Raw genomic sequence first — 26,704 nt, forward strand, 5'->3', positions numbered from 1 at the left:
GCAAAGATAGGCTTTTTCGATGGCTCCCTCTTAGCCAGTTCATTGACTTGCTCGTTTGACTAGTTTAAACTATATCCGAATTTGTATATATAAAATTTTCTAACTTTTATGTAAAATTAATTTTTAAATGGGCCGAGTCGCCTCTTTTAACTTCGAGCTGGAGACCGAACCCAATCTGGCTCGGCTTAAATCATTTACGACCTCTCTTTAGTTGCTATTTCCATAATGTTAGAAGAAATGAGCAAGTTAACGTAGAATTAATGCCTGATACCTTAACTAGAACTATCACCGCAACAGTGTTTGCTTTGGTAATCAATGTTTTCAACTTTTCACACCACATCTTCCATATCGGCCCATTCTTCGCCAGGGCAGCGGTTCTATATTTCTTGTGTGTGTTTGGTTTTGTTTTTTTGGTTCATGTTTTTTTAAAATGTTAATTTGCTGTATTTTGGCTCGAATTCACGCCGGTTTACTTCTGCAACAAATGGTGTTTTTAGCGGCATCATTGTCGATATCGGCAGAATTCACGTCAGCTTGTGTTTTTTTATATGTTATATATTTGGGCGTTTACGAAGTTATTTTTTGTTGGCTACATCATTAGCCTGGCGCAACACGCCGGGTGTCTTACTTAGTTATTATCATTATCATTATGGCATAAAATAGTATATATCCCTAAAAAAAGCATAACATGGTATGAAATAATCGCTACACATACACAAAGCAAAGAAAACCATAGGCGACAATCATAGAAGAGTACTACTGCAAGATGCAGAATGTGTGCTACTAATTACATACATTTGAATAATAAATTATTGTAGCTATAGACAAAATGCATATAGAAAAGCGAAAGGAGCACTAAGTCACTAACACCTAACCCAATACCTATGAACATCCCTAAACAAGTCTATACTCCCAAGAAACAGTAAGACAAATCTTGATCTAAAGCTAAGGCAAACCAAAGTGTACGTAAAGCTAAGATCCTCGTAACAAAACTAAGTCAAAACTAGCTATACCCTATCCAAATAGTCCATAACCCTAATATGGCATCATATCGCCAAGACGCAAGTTAATCTAATCAAGCCTAATCTGCTCATCTCATCATCTCATGTCAGTTTAGGTCTGTCTCTACTTCTTCTTCCTTTAACATTTTTCCATGGTTGTCATAGGTGCCGTCACATGTCTCTGATTCACATGCCCAAATCATCTCAGTCTCCCCTCCTTATCTTATTCGAGATACAAATGACCCCTAATTTCTCTTGTAAAACTTCATTTCTTATTTGATTCATCCTAGTGTGTCTGCACATCCGCCTTAGTTACTTTCATCTATCTCACTTCTGTCTTCAAGATGGCCTAGCAATCCATTTCGTACACAACTCTATAAAATTTCCCCTTCAATTTTGATAGGAATCTCCTATCATCTCCCTAACTTTTTACCCGAGATTAATTCATTATGGCCCTTTTCCGGATACCCTGGGTATGTTGTAGTTATTTTGGTGCCCTTCAGTATCCTATCTCGATTCATCTTGAGATTAATTCATTATGGCCCTATTCTGCCATTGGATTTTTGTCTAGCGTATTCTTCCATACCTCAAGGGTACTACTAGTCTTCTAGTTTTTTTGTTCATGCTCAGGCAGATACGTACTAGCTTGGTTCTCTTGATGATTGACACCCCACTATATACTTTATTGTGTTTCTTTGACCCAACCTCATTAGTTGGAATTCTAAGAAACAATATACACTAGCTTGGAAGGTCGACCAGGTACTTAGGCAGCATATTGGGCTCTTCCTAAAACTAATTCTGACATTTATTAAGTTATGCATGTACTTTCCAAGTTATGTTTACCTGTTGGTTGTGTCATGGCGTGCGTCAGAAAAACTAAAACATTTTATTAAAAGATATGGAAGGCTCGGCTTTATTTTGGAAGGATGCAAATGTTGGCCCAATTAAAATTGAAGGGGAAATTTTAGAGACCAATAGCATATTAAATAATGCCTGGATAATAATCTGAAGAAACTAATTTTGTACCCGGCCTGCCTCTTACTAATTCTATATCAATGTTAGTTGAAGAAGCCGGCAAGAGTTCAACGTTGATGAAGCCGGCGTTGACTGGATGCTACTTTTCATCTTATAAATAAATGAAACAAGATCGAGTTCCCTTGTACTATCACATCTTAGTATCTAACCCTGAATACACTAGTAGTATTTGCCTTAGTCTTCATCTCCTCATTGTTCGTATTATTATTCACTAAAAGGAAACCAAACCATCGCCTCCCACCAAGCCCACCATCGTTACCAATCATCGGTCACCTACACCACCTCGGTCCACTCATCCACCAGTCGTTCCAACGCCTCTCCGCCCGCTACGGCCCCCTAATCCACCTCCGTCTCGGTTCGGTCTCATGTATCATCGTGGACACTCCCGAACTAGCCCAAGAACTGCTCCAAAAACATGACCTCACCTTCTCTTATAGAGAACACACATTAGCCATTGAACATATTACTTACGGTGTCGCCTTTGCATTCGCACCGTATGGGCCATACTGGAGATTTGTAAAGAAAATGTCGACGGTCGAGCTTCTAGGCAGCCAGAATCTCGGCCATTTCCTCCCTATTCGAACCCGTGAATTACACGAGCTTCTACGAACGTTAACGGTGAAATCGAAACAAAATGAGAGTGTGAATATGACAAATGAGTTGTTGAAGATTTCAAGCAATGTTATATGTCAAATGATGATGGGTATTGGATACTCTCTAAACAGAAGTGACGCAGAAGAAGTAAAAAATCTTGTACGGGAAGTGACAAAGATATTTGGAGAGTTTAATGTTTCGGATTTTATATGGTTTTGCAAGAAGTTAGATTTGCAAGGCTTTAAGAAGCGGTACGAGGATATACGTACAAGGTATGATGCTTTGCTTCAAAAGATCATATCTGAGAGGGAAGAAATGAGAAGCAGAGAAGGGAAGAAGGGTAAAGATGGCAAAGGTAGAGATTTTATAGACTCGTTGCTAGATGTTTTTGAGGATGAGAAAGCTGAGATTAAGATTACCAGAAACCACATCAAAGCCTTGATTTTGGTAAGTCTAATTACTATTTGTTTTTTTTTAAATAATATGAGTGTTTTTGTATGGGTTCGTCTCGTGCCAGAAATCGACACTCATGTCTCTTATCGACGTCGCTATGAGCATATATTCTTCACGGGCGTTTATTGGAACAAATTAAGTTTTCTTACTACTTTGGGATTTATAGGTCTCTTATCGACGTCGCTATGCCTGAACCCAATAACTTCGCCTACGGCGGCTGTTCGGCCAAAAACACATCAGAAACGTGCCAGAAACACCAAAACGCAGATCTCGAACCATAGCATAAGAGCCTAAGGCTCTGATACCACTTGTAAGTCCCTCCGAGGCGTCGCTGATCGATACGAGATCCGCACGAGGTCTAGGAGTGCGGAATCCTCCTAGACTCGTTTAATGGTGTAGAAGACGAAGAACACGATCACACACAAACAAACACACGAACAAACACACGAAAGGGATAAACGAATCTGCAGATCCTTTATATAATAACCAAACACGTTACATACCGAACATAAACAAAAACACGGCCGACCCGAGGTGAGCTCTACCTCGGGTCGTCCCACACGACTCTCCTTCTCTGTTTCTCTCTAGACAATTGAACTGAACACACAAAATTCTAACTTTCTGGATACTAAACCCTAAACAAGACACACATATATATAGATAACCAACTTCGCTGGCTTGGGCTTGGGCCTGTGGGCGAAGTTGTTCTAACTTCACCTATGACGAAGTTGTTCTAACTTCGCCTATGGCGTCTCCGCTGGTCAGAATTTCATAGCGACGGTCACAAAGTGCATCAACAAATAACCCTAAAGTCGCTGAAAAAGCACGACAAAAGATTGATGCAGTCATCGGAAACACGAGGTTAGTCGATGAGTCGGATGCACCAAACCTGCCATATATACAAGCAATCATAAAAGAATCTTTCCGACTTCATCCACCGATTCCAACGCTAACACGACGGTCAAATGAAATCGTGAGTGTTAAAGCTGGGTACGACATCCCTGCTGGCTCCTTGTTATTTGTCAATAATTGGTCAATTGGAAGAAACCCAAAGTACTGGGAAAACCCGTTAGAGTTCAAACCTGATAGGTTTTTAGACGGTGGTGTTCTTAAAGCCTCTTTAGATATTAGGGGGCAAAATTTTCAACTTTTGCCTTTTGGAAGTGGAAGAAGAAGTTGTCCCGGTATAAATATGGCTATGAGACAACTCCCAAGGATGATTTCTGCACTTGTACAATGCTTTGAATGGAATGTAAACGATAAACAAATGTTGAGTATGGATGAACGGGGTGGACTCACCGCTCCAAGAGCGACGGATCTGATCTGTTTTCCATCCCTTCGCAAGAACTCTCCTCAAATCTGACGTTTACTTTAGCATGGCTGTTATTTTACCAACGAAATGATGATATATATGATTCTTGGTGATAATATATTGTTTATAATGTTAAATAGTGGTGCCAATGCTTAATGGCTACTTCAATATTGTTAGTGACAATCTTTCTTATATATATATATATATATATATATATATATATATATATATATATATATATATATACATACACCATCTTGTAGTCCACGTCTTACGCAAGTTACTTTTAGTTTTTTACTTACGTTTTTAATTTTGCTTATATAATGTATGTATTATATTTTAATGTTATTTAATTGACATAAGTGGATGAGTAAATGTAACGTCCCGGAATTTCTAAGAATAATATTAAATTATGGTGGAAAATTTACTTGAGTTAGTAGAGAAATAATAAAATAATAAAGATGTAAGGATAATTAGGCTAATTAGATGTAATTAATTATGGACCAAAAAGGAAAGATGGGCCTAAGGTCCATGGGCTTAAGGGAGTATAAATACCCCTTAAAACTCTAATCCTTTCCATTTTCATATATCTCTACACCATAGCCTACACCATCAAAAACACACACTTCTACAATTCCTGTTTTTGAGAAAACCACCCACAACGACACAAAGATTCCCGAAGATGTAACCGTCGGATCGGTCTCATATTTTAACTGAGTGTTCAAGGTATATAAATGAAGCTTTCCACCGATTAGATATTCGATCAGAGGTCGGGAAGTCCGGTTTTTATCAGCAAATTCATAGCAGCTCAAAGTGAAGATTCCGGTGACTGTTCAGCTGTTCCGGCGACTGTTACGGCGGTTTCCGGTGACTGTAGCGACTGTTTTCGGCGAAGGAGAGCTGATGAGTTTGTAGATCGGGAAAATACGGTTCCGTGTCCACTTGAATCACTCAAATCGGAGTTCGTTTGATATGGTTTTGGGCCTCTTGAGTGATTTCAGACAAAAACCTCAAATGTACGTTTTTGTTAAAAATGCTTACTTTTCATGATCGGATTTACATGAAAATTGTTAGGATGATAGATCGGGTCATGATTATTGATAAAGTAATGAACTTGATGGTAAACGGGTTAGTTGGTTCATTTCGGGTAAAACGAGTAGTATTCGGTTTGTGAAAATGATGGGTAAACGAGGTCGGTTTCGCATGAAACTTAGTAGGATAGTAAATCGGGTGTAGTTATTCCATAAAAATATGAACTTGATGTTTAAAATGGATTTAATGAACTCAGGGATGTATAACGCTCATCAGAAACCCTAGATCTAGCCTTGAATGTTTTGGACCATAAAGGTCCAAGCTTTATGGTCACTCGGGTCAAGTTTTGGCCCAAAACGGTTAAGGAAACGTTTATTGGTTAATACCAAACCTTAATAAAGTGTTAAAGTCATGAAATATAATAATAATAATAGAGATAAACGGACCAAAAAGCCACAGCCTGTTCGCATACAGGGACCCCGTTCGATTACAATGAACAACCCATTCGCATACATCTTCAAAGTCGATTACAATGTGTAAGTTGAATACATGGGTTAAACTCTATTACAAAGTTAAGATCGATTAAAAGTGAGTCATTCGAATACTTATATATATTCGATTACACTGCCCAACTCGATTACAATAAGAGTGCTCGAATACATGGGTTAAACTCAATTATAATATACAAATCGATTACATGGGATTTGTTCGCGTACATTAGAGCTATTCGATTACAATGGAGAATTCGCTTACATTATGTCACTTGAATACATCAAGGGGTTCGATTATATGGTCAGGACTCGATTACATAGTCAGAACTCGATTACATGGCCAGGACTCGATTACATGGTCAGAACTCGATTACATGGCCAGTACTCGATTACCCTTGGACTCGAATACAAATCCCTTGTCACCAAAAGTGATTACATTCGGATGCTTTGCAATACCCTCTTACAATGAGACTCGATTGCATGGTAGACTCGATTACACCACAAGAATCGAATACATGCATGCACACTCGAATACACCAATGTATTCGAGTGTAGAGTATGTTAAGTGCTATGAATTGAATACAAATTCCAAGTGAATTGTAATCTAATACAAAACCATGCTAATGATTACAAGAAAAGAAAGAAAAGAATACATTACATCACAAAAATATTCTAAGTATATTGTAATCTAAAACAAGACCGTTAGAATAGACCAGACTTAGTCACTTTGGCTGAACTTGAATAATGTGATTAGGATGAGTATTGATATGTGTGATTAATAAACGGTTAGCAGAGATTAGTTAAGGAAAGGATTAACAATAAACGGAGAACGTAACAGGATTCATGTGAGTTTCTAGCCCCATTCCTTGTTATGTTTTCGGGGCTGTGTGCATACTCGATGCGATAGTTAATACACTTACCTTAAATGGTAAGTGTATGCCATGTATGATTTATATGTTATTTACATATGTCTTGAATGAGAATGAAAGCTTGTCGGTACGTGAACGATCTTCGGATATTGCACATATCGCCAAGGGAAGTGATTACAGTTATAAGTATGGTATGCGGAAGCAAGTGTATGAAAGGTATGTGGGCTCTATGTCTGATATCGTAGGTTAGGATGGAAAATCCCCCAACTTTAATTGGACATAGACCCGGGAAGTGATAGTGTAGACAAGGACTATGAACATTATTAGTGTTCCTTAAATGGATATTAAATAATAAAGCATGTATTCCTTAAATGGATATTAAATAATAATATATAATGTTCCTTCTATGGATAATGAATAGTGTTCCTTTTATGGATAATATATGGTGTTCCTTCTATGGATAATATATAGAGTTCATTCAATGGATAATGCGAGCCAGTCCTTCTATGTATAATGTATAATGTTCCTTCTATAGATAATAGTGTTCCTTCTATAGATAATATATATAGATCATTCATTCGGTCACACCCCGACCAAAGGCGGCGGAACATGCCGAGGTGTAACGATTGCCCATAAGCACATGACATTATTAAAACGACAATATTTAATAAACTCATTTCATTTCACAACATCGAAAATGTCACATAACAATATTCATAACAAGTCACAACAAAATATAACAAAATATAGCAAATCAAATATTGTTCATTTTTGCTAATATCCTAATGGTATTTGAGACGTTTTCTTCAAGCATCCAAAATCAACCAAGATGTAAACCTGTAACATTTCATAAAATAAAGTTTGTCAACACAAAGGTTGGTGAGCAATTCATAAGTTTGAACATATAGATATATAGTATGAAAGATCCACAAAACTAGTATACGAAACAATAAATAAAAGCTATAAACTTGGATAAATAGTTATCGCTAAACAAGTTAGCGACACCTAGCTATAAGGGGATGCCAAATAGTCTAGGATTTTATAGTTATCGTTAATTGCATTACGTTAACGACACCTTGCCATAAGGGGTTGCCAAATGGTCTAGGATTTATAGTTCCACCATCCAAAAGCGATAAACACATAGACATTTAAGCATAGAACACCAAATCGAGCAATTATTCAAGTAAAGTATACAATAACGTTTGTGGTTTAAGACCCAAGTATAAAACATTTAGTTTATATAAGATGAAATGTCACCTCCAAAATAAAAGATAGAAAACGGGGTATGAAAGTACTCACGTTCAAGTAATAAACTTGAAAGATTGATTATTTGGAGATTTGTCGGAACGACGAGTTTAACGAACAAGGCCTAAAAGAAAAGAAGTTTCGGGTTTAGAAAGGTTGACTTAAAAAGATTTAAATGAAATAATTGTTGCAAAAAGTAAACAATTTAAAGTTCAAAGTTTAAAATGTAACTATTTAAGAATTTATAATAATAACCCTTTAAAAATGTAAGTTTGCTCGAAACCGGGTCAAAGTATCTAACCTTAATATTTACTTAATCAATGTTAAGTAATAAGGTGAGAAAAATGCTAAAATGCAAGTTCCATTGGGCTAAAGATACTAAAACGGGTCTTTAACGAGTGTTCGGGTTGTTGGTTCGGGTCTTGACGAATGGTCAAACCCAAAGTCAATGATGTGTTGTAAAACACACTTACTTTCCTTATCGTTTTATCATGATTTAATTGCTTTTTATTTTAATTAATAAGAGTTATGGATGGTTTTTGCTTGATTTTACAAAGATTGAATTTTAATTGTAGGTTATTTGTTTTGACGGAGAAAAGAGTAAAGTTTGAAGACTCTAGGGGCCTTTTTGATCAATTTTGAAGACTACAACTCAAGGCCCGACCCAGGCCCACAAGATCCAAGCCTTTTATGCATAATTTATTAAGTTATTTGAAGAAAATAAGAACCCTAACCAGCCATCAATCCCGAAATCAGCAGCCAACTAGGAAAAAAATAACCCTAAAAGCCCCCATTCAAGAGGAAAAATTCGTTTTTTTCAATTCTTGAGCCAAGGGAAGAAGAAGAAGGAGGCTAAGGACGGTTGTGGACAGTAGCTAAGGACCATATACACTCGTAATCTCGGCCATAATATTGAGTAATACATCCAAAAACTTTTTGTTTTTGTTCAAGAACCCTAACTAGTTGATTTGATCTTTTATGTTGGATTGTTTTGCAAGTAACTTGAAGATTGACTTGTGTTTGATTGAGATTGATTCTTGAATGAGTTTACTTATGTTTATGTTGAGTTTTATGATGTTTAAATCAATTGTTTGCTGCTGTCCAAAATTAATGTTAGGGTAAACTTGGTAGTTCTACCTAGGTTAGATGATTATCGTTAGGTTTTAGTGAGTGATATGGATTGTTGATCATCATGACTTGTTTTGTTAATAAAAAGTTTGGTTAAAAATTGAATTAGGTTGTGTTTAGTGGCTGTGTTTTGATTAATTATACTCATATACCTCTTGCTTTGATTGATTGAATCGGTTTTGGTTGATTTTAGCTTGTTTGAACTCTTTACTTTGTGTTTAGAGATTGTTTGCGGGGTGTACAACCGTAGGGTTTTAGTTGGGTATGTTAATTAGTTAAAATCAGCTGGTGAACACCTTCTTAGAGACCGAGAGGTGATAGGAAGTAGGGTCGTCTCATAGCTTTTAGCTTATTAGGATTAGGATCGCGCGAGAGCGGGTTCGGTTCTTGTCGGGTTTGGGTTTGTGAGCCATTAGTTGACCTAGTTTAAGTTAAACTAAATTGTTCCTTTATCCTTAGTTGCGTAGTATCGTCTCCATTAGGGTAGTGTGTCGGTGAGACCGAGAGGAGAGTCGACATTAGAACACTTTAACAATTCGTTACCCGGTTTGTTCTTAAAATCAACTAAGTGTAAGTTAGGGCTTGTTAGTGAGACCGAGAGGTGATCTAGCTTTCTTGAGTGAACCTTAGTTGTGTCTTCCTTAGATACCGGTGTCGTGAGATTCTTCAATCCATTAGCTTGTTATGCCTTCAATAGGATTCTTACCTAGGTAGATATTTTCTCCATCGATAAATCTTATTCTCAAAGTTTCGTCTAGTTTTCTTAAGTTAAGTCTTTTAAGTTAATTAAAGTAAGTTAGGTTAAGTAGTTAATAATAAAAAAATCATTTACAAAATTATTATTCTTAGGTGAGTCTCGGTTAGGGTTAAGTATTAAGTACGTTCTCTCGTGTCATTGTGTTCGATACTCGGACTTCCTTAGGTCTATACTATTAGTGATCGGTACACTTGCCGGTTGTGTGTGGATTCGTTAGGATTTTCGTTTTATAAATTTAAAGCTAGTTGTGAGTTATTTAAAAAGGGTATTCATTAAACACGCATCAGTCAACTTTCCAAAATATTAATTTATGAGATAACTCACAAAAACTTTATAAGACTTAACCAAGTATGTAGATCTATTGTTTTAGAACTAACAACGTACGTTAAGCGAGTGATCGGTTTTGTCGGTCCAAACTTTGTTATGAGATCAAGTTGGATCCAACATCTCCAAGTACTTAAGAAAATAATTAAAATCAGTTTGTAAACTATTTTTAAAGAAATATACAAGTCTTGATAGCTAGAAACACACTTGTGTGTTTTAAGCGAGTAAAATCGGATTGTTTCGGTTTCCATCTCGCAATAAGTTCATATATGGATTCCACATACCCATATGTCATAGATCTTGTATAATAATGTACAAATGAAAATATTTAAGTTCTACAACTAAAAAGGTCAACAACAAGTCTTTTTAACAAAAGTTCGGTTTGGTTCGGTTTCCATCTCACAATAAGTTCATAGATGGATTCCACATACCCAAGACTTGTACATGTGACTAACAAACTAAAATGAGCAGAAGTTAAACATGGTTACTAAGCAATAATAAGTTTTATATATATATATATATATATATATATATATATATATATATATATAGGAACACAAAGTTCTCCATGAATCCTTGCTTTACGAGGTCCGAAACCTCACCGACCAGAGCCGAAGAAGTAACTACCAAAGGTAACAAGGGTTATTATATTATATATATGTTGTGCCACCATAACAAGTATTAATAAAGTTAGATTAGCAAGTTAGAAAGAAAGATTAAACTCAGTTTGACTTTTAGAAGTCAAACCTTCAAGAACACTAATAAACAACCTTGAATCTTTGATGTTTGAGAGAGAAATTTGGAGTTGTAGCAGGTGTAAATAAGGGGGAAAGAGTGTGTAGGGGAAGGAGTTGGGTCAGAGTGGGTGTTAAACTCAAGAAATTTCATGCAAAAAGGGTAAAAAACGAACACAAAAAAAAAACGAGTGCACGTCTGCAGGGACCGTAGCGCTACGCGACCGGCATAGGGGCCCCCCGTCGCGCGGCGCGACGGGGTGGATTTCCTGATTTTTTAATATTTTCAAAAATGGCAGTTTTGGTCCCGAAGTTCGTTTTAAGTCATTTTTAAGCGTTTTAAAGACCGAAATGAATGTTTTCAAGTCCCAACAAGTGTAAAACAATATTGTAATATAAAATCCATCATTTTTATTATATCCAAAGTTTCGGTTTACAAAACAGGTCGGTTTACATAAATAAAGTTTACAAAACGGATACGAATCGAGACCCGAAATTGACGAATGTAACAGTATCCCCTACTTTTGGAAATTTCGTCCCGAATTAAGATGAAGATGACGATGCAAACAAATATGGATATTTCTCTTTCATAGTGTCTTATCCTTCCCAAGTGAATTCTGCGCCACGCCGTGATTCCCATCGAACTTTGACTAACCGAATACGATTTCGCTTGGTTTTCTTCTCATTGCGATCCATGATTTCAACGGGTCGTTCAACCATAATCATCGACTCATCGACATGTACTTCATCGAGAGGTATATGGAGATTATCCTCGGCTAATAACTTTTTAAGATTTGATACATGAAAAGTCGGATGAACACCAAAAAGTTCTTCCCGTAGTTCGAGTCGATAAGCCACCTTCCCAACACGTTCATGAATTTTGAAAGGACCAACGAAACGAGGAGCTAGCTTACCCTTATTTCCGAAACAGACTACCCCATTCCAAGGAGATACTTTTAGAAGGACAAGATAGTCAACATTAAATTCGATCGGTTTCGCCGTTTGTCAGCGTAACTCTTTTGACGACTTCTAGCGGCTAGGAGATTCTTACGGATTTGATCGATCACATCGGTAGCTTATTGGACCATTTCGGGTCCCGTGATTTGAGCTTCACTGATCTCGTTCCAACTAATTGGAGATCGACATTTACAACCGTAAAGAGCTTGAAAAGGAGCCACATCAATTCTAGAATGGTAGCTATTGTTATAGGAGAACTCGATGAATGGAATATGAGAATCCCAATTTCCATCGAAATCAAGAACACATGCTCGTAGCATATCCTCGAGTGTTTGGATTGTACGTTCAGATTGACCGTCCGTTTGAGGATGATAAGCGGTGCTAAGATCGAGACGAGTTCCCAAGGCTTCTTGAAGAGATCGCCAAAAATGAGAGGTAAAACAAGCATCACGATCGGAGATGATAGACAATGGCAAACCGTGTCGGCACACAATTTCCCGAACAGAGATTTGAGCAAGCTGCTCGACAGAATACTTCTCGCGGATTGGAATGAAATGAGCAGATTTGGTCAAACGATCGATGATCACCCAAATGCTATCGTTGCCTTTTTGAGTGTTGGGTAATTTGGTGATAAAGTCCATAGCAATGTCTTCCCATTTCTAAACGGGAATCAGTGGTTGCTCGAGTAGACCAAAAGGTTTTTTATGTTCGGCTTTGACTTTTGAGAAAGTAAGACATTTAGATACAAACAACGCTACGTCCTTTTTCATACCCAGCCACCAAATGGTAGCACAAAGATCAAAATACATCTTATCCGCACCAGGATGAATGAAATACCGAGAGTTTTGAGCTTCGTCGAGTATACAAGTACGAAGATCATCGCGATCGGGAACCCACAAACGATTGAGAAAGTACAAATGACCATCAGGTTTGGTTTCGAGTTGAAGTTCGGCTCCACATGACATTTCGTCATACATGTTACCTTCTTCAACGGAAGGACGTTGAGCTTGGAAGATACGAATTTGAAGATCGGTTTGAACAACGACGCTTCGAAGCAGAACGGATTTAACATTAACCTTTCGACTTAGGGCGTCGGCGACAACATTCGCTTTACCGGGGTGGTAGCGAATCTCGTAATCGTAATCACTAAATAATTCTGCCCATCGTCGTTGTCTCATGTTGACATCTTTTTGGTCAAAAATATGTTGAAGGCTTTTATGATCGGTAAAAACGACACATTTCGTACCATAAAGGTAATGTCTCCAGATTTTGAGAGCGAAAACGACGGCACCAAGTTCGAGATCATGAGTCGTGTAGTTCATCTCGTTGACCTTAAGTTGTCTTGACGCGTAAGCGATGACTTGACCTCGTTGCATGAGAACACAACCAAGTCCTTGATGAGAGGCATCGCAAAATACAACGAAATCGTCGTTTCCATCGGGAAGGGTTAGGACAGGTGCATTGCAAAGCATGTCCTTGAGAGTACAAAAAGCTTCCTCTTGCTTCGAACCCCATTCGAATGGTTTCCCTTTATGAGTAAGGGAGGTAAGAGGCAAAGAGAACTTGAAGAAATTCCTAATGAAACACCAATAATATCTGGCCAAACCGAGAAAGGATCGTATTTCCGTGGGGGTCGTTGGAGTTTTCCAATCCTTAACGGCCTCGATTTTTGCGGGATCAACATGAATACCTTTGTCGTTTACGATATGTCCTAAAAATTGAACTTCCTCGAGCCAAAATTCACATTTGGAGAATTTGACATAGAGTTTTTCGATTCTAAGTAGCTCGAGAATGGAACTCAAATGATGTTCATGTTTGGCTTTGGATTTAGAGAAGATGAGAATCTCATCAATAAAAACAATAACGAATTTATCGAGGAATGGTTTGCAAATGCGGTTCATGAGGTCCATAAATACCGCGGGTGCATTTTTTAAACCGAAGGGCATAACCAAAAATTCGAAATGTCCATATCGAGTACGGAATGCGATTTTAGGAATGCTTCTTCGCGAACACTCAATTGATGATAACCCGATCGAAGATCGATTTTGGAGAAACAAGTTGCGCCTTGGAGTTGGTAGAATAGGTTGTCGATACGTGGCAAGGGATATCGATTTTTGATGGTGAGTTTGTTAAGTTCTCGGTAATCGATGCGCATACGAAACGAGTCATCCTTCTTTTTCACGAATAAGACGGGAGCGCCCCAAGGAGAAGAGCTAGGACGACTGAAACCTTTGTCGGAAAGTTCTTTGAGTTGGTTCGACAATTCTTGAATTTCCGATGGGGCTAGACGGTAAGGAGCCTTGGCCACGGGCATCGCACCGGGCACAAGATCAAGTCGGAATTCAATCGGACGAACGGGCGAAAGACCAGTAACATCATCGGGAAAGACACCGGGAAATCATGAACGATGGAAATATCAGGATTTTCCTTTCCTTTTTGTCTTTTGTCACCGAGAGAGCTAGAAACGGAACGTACTTTTGGCGTAAGTACTTTTGCGATTGAGAACACGACATACGATTTAGTCTTCTATAAAGTAGCGTTTCCAATAACTTTAAGAATTTTGCCGTTGACGAGCAGAATGCGAATGAATTTATCGAAACAAACGGCTTCGGCACGGTGCAAAGATAACCAGTCCATGCCTACTATGAAATCAAAACTTCCCATTTGCATCAGGATGAGCTCGATGGAGAATTTATGATTAGCAAGGATGAGAGTACAATCGCGGACGACGGAGTTCATGATAATAGAATTTCCATTGGCGACTTCAACAGAGAACGGTCGGGAAAGCTTAGTTCGAGGCATCGCAAGTTTCAACTCAAATTTCAAAGAAATAAAACTTCTATCGGCACCGTATCAAATAAAATAGAAGCCAAATGATAGTTCACCAAAAACATACCGTTCACGATATCATTCGCCACTTGAGCTTGATTTACATGGGAGATCGTGCCATGATTTCTTAGCCGAAACTCTTGGTGTTAAAGAAGGGGAAAGAAAGGAGAACTTTAATCTACGAAAATCGGTTGTAAATCGTGATGCTTTTAAATCTAATGGCGAAATAAAATTTTTTTTGACAAAAGGTTTTAGTTATCGCAAAGACTTGCAAATTTTATGAAACTTTCACATAAAAACAAATGTTTTCTTTTGGCCGCGACCTAGGTAGAAAGAAAAGAAATGATTGTCAAGGTATCCGTCTTTTTGAATGAAAAATTGCCTTAAAGGGCTTAAGACTTGTTTGAAACAAAAAGTTTACTTTAAATATGGTTTGAAATAATAATTACATTATTATTAGTGGTGACGATAATACTAGTAATAGTAGTATTACTAATCATAATGATAATAAAAATATAATAATAATAAAATTTTTAATAATAATACTATTGATAACAACCGTAATAATAATAATAACAATGATGACGGTGATGGTACTAATAAAAACAGTAGTAGTAATATTGGGGGAGTTGGGGTTGATAGGTTTGGGCTTGGTAGGCTTGGGTTTGGTAATAAGGTATGGTCATGGTTTGGGCTTGGTTGGCAAAGGTTAGGCGTGGGCAATTGTTGCGGAAATGGTTTGGATCGCCACAATTAAAGCAAGCTCGAAGTTGTTGGGGTTGGTTTGGTGGGTAGGGTGTATAACGGTTTTGGGAATTTTGGGGAAAAGTTCTTTGTTGATTAGTTTGGTTAGGTTGAGTTCGTTGGGTGGATCGGCATGTGGTGTGGAGATGGCCAAATCGGTTACCAATTGTACAATGGCGACACGACGAGTTTGTTGGGTGGTGAAGTTGGCAAGTGTTACATAGCGGGGAGTTACCAACATAAGGTTTTCAGTTCTGGGGAAGAGTTTGGGCTTGTTGTTGTGGTTTAGGTTGGGTGACGGCATAGTTTCGGTAGTTGGTTTTGGGTTTCTTTTTGTTGTTGTTGTTGTTGTGAGGGGATGAGTTGAAGTAGTTGATGGCTTGTGGTGCGGGTTCAACCTTGGCTTGGGGAGCGGGCTCAGCTTTGGCGTTCTCGGTCGTTTTCTTAATGGTGAGTGTACCCGCTTTCACATGATTTTCTGACAGCGCGTCGGCCAAAGTGATGGCATCCTCGAGGGTCACGGTTTTGCTACTCATAACAAAGTCCCGGATTTGCATGGGTAGACCCCCAATGTATTTATCAATTTCATGTTCGGTTGGGGTAACCAAATGAGGAACAAGGATGATCAACTCGTGGAAGCGGAGTGAGTAAGCGGCGTTTCACCACTTTCTTGCTTGAGGTTCCAAAATTCCTCCTCGAGCTTTTGAAGTTCGTGCTGGGGGCAGAACTTCTTTAACACCCCGGCTAAAGCGGAATACGCCCGAGTGTGACGTATAGATTGCCCAAATGACATGTGACACTATTAAATGACAATATAATCATTAATTAATTTAAACACCAAGTACACAAGTTTTAACAAGAAGTACAAGAAAATACAAGAACAGTTAACATCTTGACCATTTATTAACATAACCTAAGTACTAATGTCTTTGTCATGGCAACATCTTCTAAATAAGGTACCTGTAGCATATATATGAAATAAAGGTCAACTATATGAATAGTTGGTGAGTTCACACAAGTTTTGAATAAGTACATAAAAATCTACAATTCTATGAACAAGTGTAAATGAGCAAGTAATGTCCTTTCCAACTGGGATTGTGCACCAGCGTACTCAGATAAGCGCAAGTAAGGTCCTTTCCAGTTGGGATTGTGCACCAACGTACTCGGATAATGAGGCCCTTTTCCACTCATAACAACAAATGTATTGAGTGCAAAGGGGGGAGGGGGCGTATGATCATAATATATTGAAGTAATCCATGTGCAAGTAGTTTTGAGCAAGTACCAAGTAAACACACAAGTCCATGTAGCGAATTGTAGTTTGTAAATAATGAATAAACGAAACTGAAATTTGGATATGATATATATGCTACCCCCAAAAGTAATAAAAGAGTAAAAAGGGGGTGTGAGAAACTTACCTTGAAGTCGAAGACAAACTGGAAATAAAACCAAAAGCGTGTAAATGAAACCAAGCAATTGAACTTCGCGAACTAGAATTGAATATACATAATAAAATATTAACTAATAATTTATAAAGTAAATAAATCGGGTTGTCGGGAATTTTAATGTATGTTTTATTATGGAGTTGGAAATATGATTTTTATACGTTAACGAATTAATATTTTAATAATAAATTATGAGGTTAATATCGAGTTTGAATATTATAACATTTATAGGATTTTGATGTTAACGGTATATTTTATTTTGAACAACGAATATGTTAACAAAGTTTAAAGTTTATGAACGAAAGTATATATACATATAAATAAAATATATTTCACGAGTTTACACAAGACTTGAAGAGTTTGAAAACTTATAAAGATTATGAATTATGGATCTTTATCGAAATTTTAGCTTGAAAATAATTATGTTAGTGTAATATAGAGTTTAACGAAACAATGGTATTTTAATATAATATTAATCAGATTTACACAAAGTTTTGACGGAATAGAATGTTAGGTTTTAAGTGAAAATGATAAATATAATTTATAATAAATTTAACTCACTTAAAATAGTTTTATTTGATTTATATAATTTTTACAAATTTTTATTTGGTTTGTTATGTAATCAAAAATGTTTAAAGAGAAAATAAAACAAAACAAAACGGCCTGACCCGGGTTCGAACCCGGGTCCTTACGCTCACACACAGATGAACTAACCACTAGACTAGAATGTTTGTTTGTTAAAATCTCAAAAACAAAAATTTATAAAACATGTTACAGGTTCATCTTCCTCATCAAAACCCTAGGATTTCAATTCCTTTAATCCGTTCTTTGTTTGTTTAATATTTGATAGAGGTTTTGTTAATAGGATTAAAATGATTCAAACACATGTATTAATTACCTGGTAGTGTTGATAATCGACGATGAACGAATGTGGCCGGAATCGGGTCTTTGATGAACAATTTGTGGGGTTTAGAGAGCATATCAGTTTGATGTTACGGTTGCAGTAGGTTTAGTTTATGTTTATGGTCCTATCTATATTACCAAGTGGAGCGATTAGTGTTTATTTCGTGATATTACGATTTTGGTTATAATCCGATCGGTTTGGGATTAATGGGTGTTAATGAGGGTGTTAATGGTGCAATTAATCCTATGTTAATGTTTAATATTACTGGAGATAGCATTTAGTACGAGTTAACGAATCGTTGGGTGATTAAAACGTTGTTTAATCGTTTTCGCTGGAAAACTCGTCGCCGGATTCCGGCCGCCGGAAAAACGAAGAAGGAGTCAAGGGTGGGGCTGGGCTGCTGTGTATTTTTATTATTATATTCTATTTACGTATTAGCCCCATGAACAATCAATGACTTTGTAATTTGGTTTTAAGCTTTATTTATTTCTTGAACCTTGAACTTTGTCGATATACACAACTAGCTTAAAACTTGTTATATTTTTAACATCCTTGGATTGTTTGCGTTTTATACCCGAATACTTTGAACTTGATTATTTTATAAAATTTCAAGGCTCGATGATTCGTTAATCGAACAATACGAATATAGAGTAAACGGATATGAACTATAAATCATTGAACAGGATATAAATTGAAAACTTTCAAAAACAAATACATTGAACTGACAAAACGGGTCGGTTAAACGAATTCAGTATAAAAATACATAAACGAATTTGAAATATATATATATATATATATATATATATAGAACAAAACTGAAAATTTAAAATGGGTCGGGTTTTCGGGTTTGAAAGTAACGAATGTTACAGGACTTACAACTTTTAGAAATTTCGTCTCGAAATTAGAATAAAAATAAAATTTAAAAGAGAACAACTAATTTACAGAGTTGTTAGAAATTGTAACAATTTTATATATTAAAATAAAATAACGCCAAGTCTTTGAATGACCCGAAAGAACGCCACAAATAGGAAATATGACAAGGACACTTATATATAGGATGTACCATCGGCGTATCCACCATGCCCTTATCATATTGTATTTGCCCCGTTCCCCAAAATCATTCGAAGTTCCGAGTTATTTCACAAAACCGGACTTATTTATATTTTCCATGCGAGGACTTTGATAATTACGTGTCGACCCATAATTACCTCTATCGTCAGATGGTCCATATAACTTGCTCTATTGTGTAGTTTTAGGACATAGAACTTAAATAAATAATAAAATTATTGTACATAACGTTGAAAATAAAAAATAATGAATTTAAAGGGTAACATTACAAAACACATTGATAGACCATTCAGGCCAAGGACAACGCGAAAAACAATAAGTCAAGTAAATAAAATCATCGTGTCTAAAGCAAGTAAACGATGTTGAAAACAAAATAAACGAGATAATGAAATTAAAGAATGAAACATTTAGAATTATAAACATCGTAACATGTAATTGAAATAATGGAGTCGAAAATAACGTGACATGTAAACATAGCATTTAACCAACGAAATATGAATATGTAATTTGATAACGCATTGGGTTCGAGAATAGCTTATTTGAACGAAACTTTTAAGTATCAAAATATCATGATGTTTAGAAAAAAGTGAAAATCTCCAATGGAACATCGACGTGACCAATGGCAACGTTGAGGTGAATAAACAATTATATCTTACAAACATGTAAATTGATAATAACTTGAAATGAAATGGATAAACAAAAATTTTAATATTAAAATATTGAAATCGATTAAGTTTGTGAAAAGAAAATTTTCCAATAGTAACTTTGTGCTTATCAAGTATATGATTAGAACTTTGAAATTAAAATAAATTATTTGTCTTAGATTGATGAAATCAAGAACAATAAAATGGTTCAAATAAAACATCGAGTGGAAGAGAAGTACAAGAATAAACAAAATAATTTGTGTAAAAATATAACATTAGATAAACTCGGCATGTAAATGGGACACAGTCCAGTTTCTAAGTAAACGAATTCATTTGGAGAGAAACGGTCGCCGATAGTAAAATGTAGAAATAAAAATGAAAATACGGTTTCTATTAGGTAACAATGTACACATACATGTTCATAGTCCCAATTTCCATTTAACGATTACGTTGATGGGAAATTGGTCAGAGATCTTGAGGTAGCAAACGTAAATAGATTCACAACATGCGACTAAGGATGATGTACAAATTTGCGTTTTGTAAAACAAAGAAAAAAAAAATAAAAAATGAATATGGATCAAAGATTAATGAACAATCGAAAAACTTCATAAACAATATTCTAAAGAAGTGGATATAAAGATCACTTTGGGTAAGTCCAAAAAAATACGTGAAAGAGAAGTTAAAGAAAAGAAAATGTAGCTTGCGACGCTTGTCATCTCGAATGTTGGTTTATTTGAGGTATGAGAGGTTGACATGGGAGATGGTGCCATGATTTCTTAGCCGAAACTCTTGGCGTTAAATAAGGGGAAAGAAAGGAGAACTTTAATCTACGAAAATCGGATGTAAATCGTGATGCTTTTAAATCTAATGGCGAAATAAAATTTTTTTTGACAAAAGGTTTTAGTTATCGCAAAGACTTGCAAATTTTATGAAACTTTCACATAAAAACAAATGTTTTCTTTTGGCCCGCGACCTAGGTAGAAAGAAAAGAAATTGTTGGTACATGTGTGTCAGTAGTTCATAGTCTAGCATTTGTAATCGAGTCTGTAATGCAATTATGTTTTGATTATGTTTATTTTTGTAATACGCGAAGTTGTCAACAAGTTCGCTCTGGCGAACTTGTTGAATCAGCGAAGTTATTGACAACTTCGCCTGTGGCGAAGTTGTCGTGTTTATGTACTGTTTCAGCCGAAACAGTTTGGGTTGGTCGTTTAGGGTTTTGTTTCAGTTATTCAGTAACCGAGTTACGTGTCATTGTCTGTAATAGTGACCTCGGGTCACGTGTTTGTTATCAATATAACGTGTTTGGTTTAAAAAAAAAATTGTGTCATTATTGCTTAAAATTAGTCGGTTACCTCAGTTTGATGGACATATCCTCGGATATGTTTTGGTCCTCGTTTCCACTTAGAGAATGAGGATAGCCATTAACCGGAAGACTGAAAGTGACCGGGGCAGTTATGACGTGTGTTCTTTGCTGTGTTTAACAGAAAATTGATCCAACCTTGGAAAATGATATATATACTGATTGTGTGTGCTTAACTAGTGAAGTTATTAGGCTTAAAAGGCTTTAGAACAGTCATTGTATGTCATGGTAATTTTTATGGTGCGTAAAAGTGTATGTGATACTAACTTAAACTACTCGAATTTACGTGGAAACTCCTTAAGAGTTTTGTATGTCTTCATACATATCTTTTCGAAGGATAGGCAGAAAAGCAACTACCCAGTCATACACGAGCCCGTGAGTGTTCTGATTCCCGTGAAGAAAGCATTTCAAGACACTGCAGTGATCCAGATTCGGGACTTGCAGTGGTTTAGTACTCCGAAGTCAATAAGAATGTATGGTTAAAAAAAAAAAAAAAAAAAAAATTATGGATATACATGTATATATTTTTAGTACTTATGAGACATAGTAACAATCAAGACTTCTCAATTCTGGAGTAAGAAGAGAACGGGAAGCAGACAACGAGTATATACAAGTTAATCAGACACTATGGGTCGAAGTCAATTCGGGGTGACTTGGGTATAGCCAAATACGCTTTGAGAATAGATAGAAGACATCATTATCTCTGAGTTGTTGCCTACTTAAATTTTGAGCTTAACTGAACCTTAATCCGTATCACAGAAACGATGAAAACCATTTAAGTTATTTACATGCTTACAACCTGTTTCTCTATGTCATAATACAGCTAAACACGGATCCAAGTGACAGTCACGTAATTAGTATGATTCCTGTAAGGATCTTTTCTAAAAACGTAGTGGTCCCTGACTAGACTGAAATTTGATCCCTTATTTCGTAAATTTTTATAAGTTTTTCTATTTTTGTAGTTGTATTATTGTATAACTGGTTACTTGGACATGATCATTTTTGTTCAACTCTTTTTGGAAACTTCTAATGTTAAGTGCAAGATTCTTCAAACTTAAAGGGCTGATTTTGAAATTACGGGCGAAGTTGTTGAATTCGGCGAAGTTGTGCTTAACTTCGCCTAGGCGAAGTTAAGCGTAACTTCGCCTGAACCAACTCTGCCCTATATAAGGCTTTTTAAAATCTGAACAGTATCATTATTTTCATAACTCCGGCGAACTTATACTCAATATCAAAAACAGTTTTCCGGCGATCTTGTTTACGTTCCGATTTCGATCTTTGATTTCAGTTTCTAGTGTTCGTTGACGGTATGTGTTGTCAATATCTTTCCCAAACTCACTCGTTCGTTATAGTTTTACCCGGTTCGAGACCTCGGGTCGTCGAACCTTCAAAACCTAGTTTTTCAACCGTGTATTACGTGTTCATGGACGACCTTTACGTCTCAAAATCATTAATCTATGCTGTTCTCCACTCCTAAATCGTCAAATCGTTGCGAAAACATCGGTTCCAAACCTTTGAATCTGAACAGTCGCCGTTTCAGATTCAGGCGAAGTGAAGGTTTAGGCGAAGTTATCCTCAACTTCGCCAGGAGATTAATATCGCATGTGGCGAAGTTATCCGTAACTTCGCCTTGAACTCAAGTTCGCCTGAGGCGATGTTGTGATAAGGCGAAGTTATCATCAACTTCGCCTATACCAATATATTTAAAAGTTTTTAGACAAAATTACAGTTGAAGCGAAGTTGTTCCCAACTTCGCCTCACCTTTAAGTTCGCCTGTACAGGTTTAATCACAACTTCGCATGTTGTACAAAGCGAACTTGTGAGTTGCTTAACTGTTCTCTAACTTGTTTTGTTTTGTGCAGATATGGCTGCTGTTGGAGGTGCTGGTGGTGACGACGGTGATGATCAACGACAATTCTTTCCAGCCCATAACCAGTACATCACTTTAGATCCAGACGCACGAGGCGTAGAAGACTACAGGGAGATTATCACGTTTCTCCTGCGATCAAGAGTCTTTCACGCGCTCACAAATACACTGCCCATTTCTCTGCCTAACATTGAAGACTTTTGGCAGACAGTGTACTATGATTGCAGGCCTGAGCCTCCGGTGATGCGAGCAACCGTAAATGGTCATAACATACAGTTTTCCTCGGAAGATATACGGTTGGCTCTGCAGTTCGGTAAAGAAACAAGAGATGACCCAACGGAATTCGTAGCTCCTTTCCGTGATGGAGCTTATTTGAGGATGGGTTATTCGGGTCCGCTGGGGGACTCGCAGAGGAGGAAAGGGTTTTTGCTGGATCAATGGCGCTTCCTGATGCATGTATTGATCGTATGCATGTCCGGCAGGAAGGCGGGAACAGATGGGATGGGCGCGACGATGCAGTCAGCCATGATAGCGCTGACTTACAACCGCCGATATTCTTTTAGTCAGCTGATATTCTACGAGATCGATCGTCAGAGAAGGGCTGTGGCGCGCGAGCGATTCACTATGTATCCTCGTTTCTTACAGATGATTTTGAATCATGTCGCTCCGTCGCTACCGCAGAGACGCCCGATTAGATACGTCGAATGCGTGACGAAACGTATCTTTGCTCAGTGCCGCACTTCGAGCACTCGTAGCAAGCCTGAGCTGCGTCCCAGGCATACTCCATTATTCGGATATCTCATCAATCCGGAGTATGTTCCTGCAGGAGGGGACGAGTTCAGAGACCCGCAACCACATCAGGCGGCAGCACCACATGCTGTATCAGCTGCGCCTGTTGTATCTACTGTTGCCTCTGCTGCTGTGCCAGCTGCGGTATCTCCTGCTGTGTCTACTGCTGAAGACGTTGATCTTAATGCTGCCTTTGGCGTACATGGTGTGTTTGATATGGATGTCTCGGGTCCTCAGTTCGTGGATGTTACTAGAGCAGTTACTTCGGTAGCTGACTCCGATCTAGACGAAACGTTTGCTGAAGCGAGACGACTTATGGTGTCTCGGGAGAGAACTACGGGAAAGAGGCCGAGAACTGTAGACGAGGATGAGGACGAAGTTGATGAAGAGGAGGCAGTGCAGATTGTGCTCAGACGTTCACGAAGAGAACGGACAGGTATGGGTTCCGGAACTGGAGAATCTTCAAGGCTGGTACGTTTTGCTCCACCTGCCTTGTCTGGTATGTCTCTTATTCCTTCCACAGCACAGGTTACTGCTGTCGAGACGTCGACCCCAGCAATTGTGTCCCTACCACCCCAACCGCTTAATCCACCGGTGGTAGTTGCACGAATTGTGGAGTCGACCATCACTACTACTGCAGGGCTACCAAGTGTACCACCTGCGGTCACTTCTGCTGCTGATGTCCCGCCAACTTCAACGCCTACTTCAGATTCCGAGAGGATTACATCACTAGAGCAGATTGTTGCTGATCAGACAAAGACCATTCAAAGCCTAGTGGAATCCAATCGACTACAAGCAGCCCTCCTGGTTGAACACGGAAAAGTAATAGATGCCTTCAAGGCATTCTTGGCATCTCAGGGGGAGAAGACGTGTAGGGGTGATGAGTTGAGGACGAAACGGAGAGAAGATCATGACGATGATCCCAATGCACCGGAAGGTGCAGGTGGTGAGCTGCCAAGAACCTCTCAGGCTCTTGGGGCTTCCACAGCTGAGGGGGAGTCTACAAATGCAGCTGGTGACGACGTGGTAGCAGTTGATGATGATGCTGATGTTGAAGATGTTATCGACGCATTGAAAGAGTTGGATGAGGAGGATGATGAGTTTATGATGGAAGATGATGTGCTGCCAGTTGATGAGATCGAGAGGATTGGAGAGCAGATTACGGTTGAAAACGTGATAGAGGAGGGTGAGATTGTTGATGACTCCGTGGAACACGAGATTCCGGAGGTTAAGAGACCAGGTTTGGGTGATGAGAACGTGGAGGAAGATGCTGAGTGGGAGGAACAACCGAAATGGAAGGAGGGTTGTGCCCACTGGTTCGTAAAGACGAAGAAGCCGGCGGTCCCTAAGATGTTCAGAAAAAGTTACAATATTAAGGGATACGCGGAAGCCAAGAAAGGTATTATCTGCTGGTTATACGACGAGCAGCTGCGGCTCTTCGTGATAAAGAGATACGATGGCATTCAGTACTTCCAGAGAAAGTTGAGATCTCTAAACACACTGCCAGAATGTGAAGTAAAAGATTTAGCCAGATTGGGATTGATAAACAGAAGTGAAGACAACATGGCTAGAATCATTGCGAAGATCGTGTGGAAAGAGTGCGTTAAAGAGAAAAAGTTTGAGCTACTGAAACCACAAAAGGGGAAACTTGTCGAAGACAAGGATAGAGGTCTGAGAGTTGATGGAAAACCTTGGATGGTCATGAAATACAAACCGATCCGGTGCCTTAAAGAAGTACCGATGAAGTTCATGCCCAAGGACGTGCTCAAAGATCTAAAATGGTGGTACGTGGATTGTGAGACAGCTGAGGCGGTAATGGAAGATGAGGATGAACAAGAAGTACTTCGGGTTTACGACCCGATGCATCTTGTTAATCTATCGCAGGCTGATCTGAAAGTGCTCAACGAGAAGAAGATCTTCTACATTCCTGCTTGGAAGGATCAAGCTAGGAAATATCAACGGGTGGTGTCGGTATGTGTTAGAGAAGGGGCGCATGCGTAGAGATGCAAGATTACAAGACTCAAGATTTGAAGATCAAGATATGAAGCTACTGCCAAGGGGGAGTCTGTTGGTACATGTGTGTCAGTAGTTCATAGTCTAGCATTTGTAATCGAGTCTGTAATGCAATTATGTTTTGATTATGTTTATTTTTGTAATACGCGAAGTTGTCAACAAGTTCGCTCTGGCGAACTTGTTGAATCAGCGAAGTTATTGACAACTTCGCCTGTGGCGAAGTTGTCGTGTTTATATACTGTTTCAGCCGAAACAGTTTGTGTTGGTCGTTTAGGGTTTTGTTTCAGTTATTCAGTAACCGAGTTACGTGTCATTGTCTGTAATAGTGACCTCGGGTCACGTGTTTGTTATCAATATAACGTGTTTGGTTTATTGCTTGCGTGTTCGATCTCTACATACTCTACACTCGTATCTACCTACGCAGGGATTCCGCACCTGCGTTGTTAGCGACATCCCGTGTACGATCCGTCAAGGAGCCTACAGAAATGAGTGTCAAGGTATCCGTCTTTTTGAATGAAAAATTGCCTTAAAGGGCTTAAGACTTGTTTGAAACAAAAATTTTATTTTAAATATGGTTTGAAATAATAATTACATTATTATTAGTGGTGACGATAATACTAGTAATAGTAGTATTACTAATCATAATGATAATAAAAGTATAATAATAATAAAATTTTTAATAATAATACTATTGATAACAACCGTAATAGAAATAATAACAATGATGACGGTGATGGTACTAATAAAAACAGTAGTAGTAATATTGGGGGAGTTGGGGTTGATAGGTTTGGGCTTGGTAGGCTTGGGTTTGGTAATAAGGTATGGTCATGGTTTGGGCTTGGTTTGAAAAGGTTCGGCGTGGGCAATTGTTGCGGAAATGGTTTGGATCGCCACAATTAAAGCAAGCTCGAAGTTTTTGGGGTTGGTTTGATGGGTAGGGTGCATAACGGATTTGGGAATTTTGGGGAAAAGTTCTTGGTTGATTAGTTTGGTTAGGTTGAGTTCGTTGGGTGGATCGGCATGTGGTGTGGAGATGGCCAAATCGGTTACCAATTGTACAATGGCGACACGGCGAGTTTGTTGGGTGGTGAAGTTGGCAAGTGTTACAT

The 26,704-nt window shown here is 38.0% G+C and overlaps 1 pseudogene; it reads left to right on the forward strand.

The window, feature by feature from the left end:
• The first annotated feature begins 1,450 nt into the window (after window positions 1-1,450).
• Window positions 1,451-4,561, forward strand: LOC143530019 (cytochrome P450 93B2 pseudogene; annotated as a pseudogene).
• The last annotated feature ends 22,143 nt before the right edge of the window (window positions 4,562-26,704 follow it).

The sequence above is a fragment of the Bidens hawaiensis genome, unplaced genomic scaffold, assembly GCF_021521415.1.
Source record: "Bidens hawaiensis isolate Kalapana, Puna unplaced genomic scaffold, B.hawaiensis_p1.1 tig00008819_1, whole genome shotgun sequence".
NCBI lineage: Eukaryota > Viridiplantae > Streptophyta > Magnoliopsida > Asterales > Asteraceae > Bidens > Bidens hawaiensis.